Here is a 7856-nt window from a genome sequence, read left to right as displayed (position 1 = left end):
AATAATCATACCTTGCATTTATTTGGAGAACATTTCAGTCTTCAGAAGTTCAAGGTTTTAGCTGAAAAATAGGTAACTAAGTCACTGTATCAAGATGCCAGGCCCAAACTAGAAACCAACTTCCATCTAAGCTGCTTTGTAATAGTTATCCCCGTGAACAAAGTATGTGCAAAATACAGGGTACAAAGACCAAAGTCGAAAGGAAAATCAGTGTGCAAAGCCCACGTCTTGCATCATAGCTAAGTTACAAACAAGCATTAGAATCAGTAACTACTGACTCATTTATTTTTCAAAAAATGATTAAAAGACACAACCGCCCCCCACAAAGCCTGAAATACCAATAGAAACTAGAGACCAGATGCAAAAGAAGTAGGAAAAACTATTTGCGACGAACGGCAGAGAGAATGTCTTCCAGTGACTGCCAAAATGATGAACAAACAAACAGTACAGGACCCAAAGCTGTGCCCCGCCCGCAGCGTCCCTTCTCACTGTCACAATAGTCCCTTCTCAAAGAAGAACTGACAAATGCCATGTTTTCTTTAGAGACAATGACAGCTGTGTAGCACAGTGAATTTCCTTCTCTCAAGAAAGCAGTCAACTGGAGCAACAGCTGGACCAGCGCAGCCAGCTGAGCCTCTCCACCCCTGGGCTCCTGGTGGCTCACTGGAGTGAGTGCTGTTGGATATGTGACACTGTACATTTAGCTGCTTCTTTTTCTTTTCCTCTCTTCTTCTTCTTCTTCTTCTTCTTCTTCTTCTTTTTAATCACATTCTCTCCAATTTTTTGCATTCTTGTGAGAAAGGAGAGAGAAAATACAAACATTTTAAAAACTAGAAACAGGGCTGGAAATTCCAGCAAAGACTCCAGAATTCATCGTGGAGCTGTCTAGCATTTGAACACACTCATGAAACCGCCATCAGAGATACTATTGATGGGTTTCAGTCTGAGGCAGATGGGCAGAGCCGTCTACCTTAAAAATGGTATTTTCTTTTCTTTATTTTTTTAAACAAAGTTGAAATTTAAAAAATGATTATAATGATTTAGTTGTAGATGGACACACTACCTTTATTTTATTTATTTATCACTATGTGGTACTCAGGATCAAACCCAGCTCCTCACACATGCGAGGCAAGCGCACTAGCACTGAGCCACAACTCCAACCCCAGAGGCCAACTATGTTACTGAATCTCTGGGCAAATATTTCAAAGCATCTCAAAAAGATCAAATACATATACCAGAACAAACTAGCCTTGGGATGAAGCCTCAGGAGGTCAAATAAGCCAAGTGATAATTTGATCATTGACTTTTTAAGGGAATAATAATTTCAAGCCTCTAGAAAAGTATGGAAAATAAAATTATTTAAAAAAAAAAACAACTTTGACAACAGACAGAATACCACATGTTCAAAAGACAGCAAAAACTTTTTGGGGGGCTTTTTTGCTTTGGGGGATTTTGTCATTTTGCTTTTTCTTGTTTTGTTCTGTTTGATATTTGGGGGGTTTTTGTTTGTTTGTTGATTGGTTGGTAAAATCTGCACCAGGCGTCATTTGTCCACTGAACAAGACTAAGCCTGGTGCCCACATCCCAATGTTGGGGGAAAGGCGTAAAGAAAACACATCCTCCATCCTTGAGGTCACAGACAGGAAGGCAGGATCCACAGCCTGGAAAGTGCTGAGTTCCAGGTGTCCCCGCAGGAGGGACAGGGCACAGGGGCAGGTGCTAGTCTAGACTAGAATTAAGGCAGGGCAGCTCCCTTGAGGTGAACCAGGTAAATCTTGGAAAAACCAGGCCCAGTCTGGGAGGGAGGGGTTGGGAGGGAGTGGGCAGGGGCAGGAGATGCAGTCTGGGCAAACCTTGCTGTGTACGGAGGCGTCAGGAACTGCACTGGAGAGCAGGATGTCAAGGAGAGTGGTGGCCCTGAGAAGCTGTCCTGAAGGGACTTTTGTTCTCAGTGAAGGACTTTGGACTTGATCTGACGGAGCTGGGGAGACACAGTAGGACTGCATTTCCCAAGGGGAAATCCTCTAAGTGCTACGGAAATGGCAGGGTTGGTTCCAGGCAGCCAGCTGGGAGAGACTCCCAGGGCTCTCCGTGCCAGCCGAGGGAATGAGCACCTAAAATCCCACCGCTGAGCCCTCCCAGCCCTTGGTCCCGGCAGGAGAGGTTTCCCCTACAGGAAGCAGCACCTTTCTCTTCCCACAGGTGCGCTCTGCCTCCCAAGCCCTGAAGAAAAGGGCTGCATCCTTGCAGGTGACCACGGCTTTCCTAATTCATAGGCCCAGAGGAGGCACTTTGCTCTAATTCACACAAAACCCCAGCATGAGCTAGGGCTGTCCTTGGGCTTGCAGTAAGTGAGAAATAATGAGGCTCTAAACAGCAGGGAGGATGATGGACAGTGGCTTTTCATTCAGCAAACGTTTCTCTGGTCTTTGTGCCACCTCTGAGCATAACAGAGTTACATCGGCTCTGCCAGGGGACAGGTGAGGGGCTGATGTGGGAAGTTACAGAAACAAACACATTATCAAATGTCAGAAACCTCCTTTGCCCTCTGCCTCCTCAATCTGCTCTTGATCTTAATGTCACTGTTCTGGTTAATGTTTTGCCACTCGGGGGCCTCAGAACCCCAGAATCCACCTGACTTTTCTCTGCCCCCAGTCAGTGGCGTTTTGAAGAGCCAGCCCTGGGATGCAGCCACGCGTTCCCTCTCTTTGTCATTCCTACTGCCTCTCCTCCGAGTTCTTATTATTCCTCACTTGACTCTCAAATGAAGCTGCCCACCATTCCCCCAGCATGGTTCTCACCGGTCTCCAATCCATTCTGCTTGGGCAGGCTTCTTCCACTCATGAGGTCATGGTCCTGTCAAGGGCTTCCGTCACACAAGGGGCAACGTGGAGACTCTCGAGCTTCACACTTTGATCACTCCATGATGAAGCCCCAGGTTTCCCCTCCCAACTCATCTCCTTCCATTCCAGGTTCTTCCTGCTACTAATGCAGCCACAGATACCCTTACCCTCTGTCTCTGCCATCAGATCCCTACAACCCATGCTCTTCTCCATGAAGGGCTGCCTGTGAGCTAGTGGGTCTGCACAAGAACACCATCAGGTGACCCTGCCTTTGGGTACAGGGTTGATGGCATCATGGTTCCCAGAGTCTAGTTAATCTTCAGATCACTCTGAAGGCTTTGGAAAGATTCACATTCCTAATCCCTCCACTCTAGACAATCTAATTCTTTAGGTTTGAGGTGGGGTCTTGGAAGCTGTATTTCTAAAAGATTCCATTAAGAACCAAATTCGTGAATCTCCCCAAATGACCACTGAAGGTCTCCCTCATTGTCACACTTCTATGATGGGAAGCCTTCCCGGGGCCCGAGAAGAAGGACTGTTTTCACCCACGTCGAAAACATTTGTTAAACTAAGTTTTATCTTTTATAACTCTTCGAATTATTTCAGACTCCCACCGGGGGTTGTATGGTTCTGAGGCGAGGAGGGCTACACTGTATTCTCACAGAACCGGAAGCTTTTTTATCGTGATGTGCCATGTCAAGTTGAAGTGCACAGTCTACAGGATGAGAAAAGAATAAGACACTAAACGATACTGAAAATGGCACTATTAAACACAGAGGTTTCTGGGTTGCTGGACTTTGATCTTAGATTTGAAAGATCTGTGAATCTGAAATGTGTACTTTTCATTGAAACCAGGCACACACTATTAGTTCAGATGCAAATGTGAGCCCTATAGCAATATTCCACTTGTGTTTCAGAATCATTAGCCCCCACTTGTCGGCTCCTTTTCCTCCAGTGCTGGTTTTCCCTTTCACTCTTCATGTTGCTTGGTACTTTTTAAAATAGCTGAATTGACCACAAGCAGTTATTTTAGGGCATGATGATAGATTCTAAAACTCAGTGGGACAAAACAGCCACACATATTTTTCTCTGTATGGAACTGTGCCCATGAAGTACCCTACCATCAGCAAGCATGGTGGTCAGGATATGAGGTGTCCCCCAAGTGCTCCTGTGTTCATGCAGGATGTGAAATGATTAGATTCCGAGAGCTATAACCTAATCAGTGGTTTAATCCACATGATAGAAGAATTAATGTGAATTACTGGGTGGTAACTATAGGCAGGCGGTGATACCACCGGTTATTGGTGACGAGTTCTGCTCCCTCAATGTTGAAGTATAACACTAGAGAAGCATATAAGGCAGGGTTTATTCAAAAAGGGACAACATAGACTTCTCCCTGGAGGGAGAAGGGGGCCATAGCTGGTCTCCCAGTATCCCAAGAAGTGAGGGGTTCTGCCCTTTTATATCTCCTAGGCTGCCTTTGTCCTCCTGTCCTCTCCCCTTGTCTCTCTCCTTCAGGTGTCCGTGACTAGGCCCAGGGGTGCTGGGTGGGATGGCCAGAAGGTGGGAACCAGGTGGGCTGAGGGGGAAGGGCAGGATGGAGCAGCCCAGGACACATGAACAACTTCATACTCCCTGTAGGGAGGGCCATTCCTGGACAGGTTACCTCAGCAACAGGTTGGAGCAGGGGGTGGTTCTGGATTGGTAAGGGGTGGGGGGAAGGGCTCTGAAGGAATTCACACTTCAGTCCCTCAGGGGGCAGTCTCTCTTGGGGGACTCACTCAAAACTGGCCTCCTTGATCCGCCCTGGCCGGATTTACCTATCTACACTGACTGCCTGTCCAGTTCTGGCTCCAGCAGGGCATGGGTGAAGGAAGTGCCTGTCGGGGTGGGGTGGGGGTGGGGGGTCTTGGGAAATTACACACATTGTCCCTGGCTCTTCAAGCTTTCTCTCTGCTTCCTGGCGGCCATAAACGGAGCAGCTTTCGTCGAGATGTCCTGCCTCACCGCAGGTCCACAGCAATGGAGCCAGCTGACCACGGACTGACCCTCTGAAACTGGGAGCCAAAACAAACTTTTCCTCCTCTAAGTTGCTCTCATCCGGTCTTTAGATCACGGTGACAAGAAGCTGCCCGACAGAGTGCGTATTTGCAGAGACTTTCAGCCCACATGGAATTTCAGGCCACACACATAAAAATATGTAAGTACAATTTTCAACTCATAAGCAAATGTTGAGAATTTTCTTTTTTAAAAAGGAAATTTTATCATAATGAAATATAATTATGTCCAATAAACTGCATCTATTTAAAGTGCACAAAAGATGAGTTTTAACATTTGTATAACTGATGAGACACTAATATGATGAAACTTTATGCACCTTCAAAGGGCAATTAGTTGAAATATTAGTAATTGTAACAGCAGATCTACACTGAGCACGCAGTCATCTTCCCTTATTTCCAAGATATACTAAGTTGAGTACAAGCTAGAATCAGTATACATTGATGGTTGTCATCCAAGAGTCGATCCCCCCAAGGGGTCATCTGACAATATCTAGGGACATTTTTGGCTATCTGGACTGAAGGTGGGTGCTACTAGTTTCTGGTAGGTAGAGGCTGGGGATGCTGCTAAACAGATTTGCTTTTTGAAAAGCAAACTAACACAGAAATGAGAAATTATATCCCATCTATGTATGATACATAAAAGTGCATAAATGCATTCTGCTGTCCTGTATAACTAAAACAAATTTAAAAAGAAAGAAATCCAAGGCCCCCCTCCAGGCCTACCAAATTGGAATTCATATTTTAAAAAAATTTGTGTCTACATGACATTTGAAAAGCACTGAGCAAAAGCATCGACAGAAGGGTCGAGTGGTTGATGAAGACTGAGGGCAGATCCCTGACACCCTAGACTCTTCCTTTCAGAACAGCACCTCACATCTTAACACACACCTGGGGCATGGCTGAACCCTCCTCTGCCCCAGGCTCCAGCAGGGACGGGGCTCCTGGTGCTCAGATGACCTGTATCTATGCACCCAGCCCACCCCTTGGTCCCCTTCCCCTAAGGCCAGGAGAACTTTGTTTTATTTGGGTGGCAGGAAAGCCTTCCACTTACTCATCAGTTTTTCATGCTTTCCTCTGGGGCCTGAGCTTTGGAAACTCAAGTCAGGACAATCCTTTTATCTGTTTGGCCTTCGCCCTTTCCTTCCCCCAAAATAATGAGCATAGACAAGTGGATTAAATGAGGCCTGGGAAAAAATAACAGGGAATAGCTGGGGAGAAATACATTATCACTTCCAAAACACTGTCCCCCACAGAAAGAACTACAGAAAGTTGTCCTAATGATCAGAGACTGAGAAAAGACAATGAGCCTTGCCTGCTTCTCTCTCTCTCTCTCTCTCTCTGAAGGTAGTATTTCCTGTCTTCCCATTCAGTACCACTATGCACTGTTGGTCTCTCCTTCCCACCATCCTAAGCTATGCTTGGAAGTCTTTGGAGGCATGTCTTTTCAGCAAATCTCTCTCTCTCTCTCTCTCTCTCTCTCTCTCTCTGAAGGTAGTATTTCCTGTCTTCCCATTCAGTACCACTGTGCACTGTTGGTCTCTCCTTCCCACCACCCTAAGCTATGCTTGGAAGTCTTTGAAGGCATGTCTTTTCTGCAAAAATCTCTCTCTCTCTCTCTCTCTCTCTCTCTCTCTCTCTCTCTCTCACACACACACACACACACACACACACACACACACAGAGGCAAACTCTCTGCCACTATATGCAAATCGGCTCATGGAGTTGCTCTGGGCCTTCTCTCCATACTCTCTGCTGCGACCTGCTTCCTGCAGTTCCTATATTGACAGATTTCCCCAGGTGTCCTGGTTAAACCTGAAACAGATCTATACTCCCTGCCTCATTAATGACCCAGAAGTTCCAAAGGGCGTACTGCTGGGAATAGCCAAGACTCATTCTTAAAACCTATTTATTTAATCCCTACTAAAGACTAGGTATGGTTTCTGGTCTCTTAGAGTTCTTATTTCGGTTGGAGAAAACATACAATAAACTTGTACACAGACAAATAATTTTAGTGCTGAATGTTTGGTCTAAATCTTTGTGTTGCTCCAAATTTTTCATACGTTGAAGCCCTAATCTCCAATGTGATGGTACTTTGAGAGGGGACCTTTGGTGGGTGATTGGATCACCAGGATAGACCCACACGTGAGATTAGTGTCCTTATAAGAAGAGAAACAAGGATGAGAATCTCTCAGCCATAGAAGGATACAGCAAGAAGGTGTCCATCTGTAAACCAGGAAGAGGGCCCTGGCCAGACACCAAATCTGCTGACAACTTGATCTTGTGCTTCCCAGTCTCCAGAACTGTGACAGGTAAGTGTTAGTTGTTTAAGCCACCGGTATATTGGATTCTGCGGTAGCAGTCCAAGCTAAGAGTTTTTAGGTGGTAATATTCTCCCCCTCACCAGACACACACACACACACACACTCCTACAGGGTGTGTACACTATGGACAGGGACAAGGAGCCTCCGTTGGTGATTCTGTCATCCCAGGCCTTGCTGAGGTGGGAGTTGCTAAGCAAAGCTTCATGTGGGTCAGCCATGGGTAGAACTGGAGGAACTACCTTCTGGGTTACAGCACCAGCAAGTCCAAGAGCCCTAAGGTAAAAATAAGTTTGGATTCTTGAATAAAAGAAGGTGGCTCTGGTACAATGGGAAGGGCTGACTCGGTGCCCACAGTGAGGGGCAAGTGAGTGGACCGCACAGCATCAGCAGGTAGCCAGGCCCTCTACTGAGTGGAGCCTGGTGCCATGGACTTTATGGGAAGCTATAGGAAGGCTTCAAATAGGGAGAGATTTTAAAGAGAAGTGATAACAGATTTGCTTTTTGAAAAGCCAGCTGACTCTGGCTTGTGTTGGGCAAAATGACTTCCGTGGGATAGGAGTAAAGGCAGGAAGGTGACTTGGGAGTCTAGTTCAGTCCAGGAAGAGTACAGTGCCCTGACTTCCAGGGTGTGG

The sequence above is a fragment of the Marmota flaviventris genome, chromosome 12 (assembly GCF_047511675.1).
Source record: "Marmota flaviventris isolate mMarFla1 chromosome 12, mMarFla1.hap1, whole genome shotgun sequence".
Classification (NCBI taxonomy): Eukaryota; Metazoa; Chordata; class Mammalia; order Rodentia; family Sciuridae; genus Marmota; species Marmota flaviventris.
The sequence above is the reverse complement of the archived record's forward strand: the minus strand, read 5'-3'. Positions refer to the sequence as shown.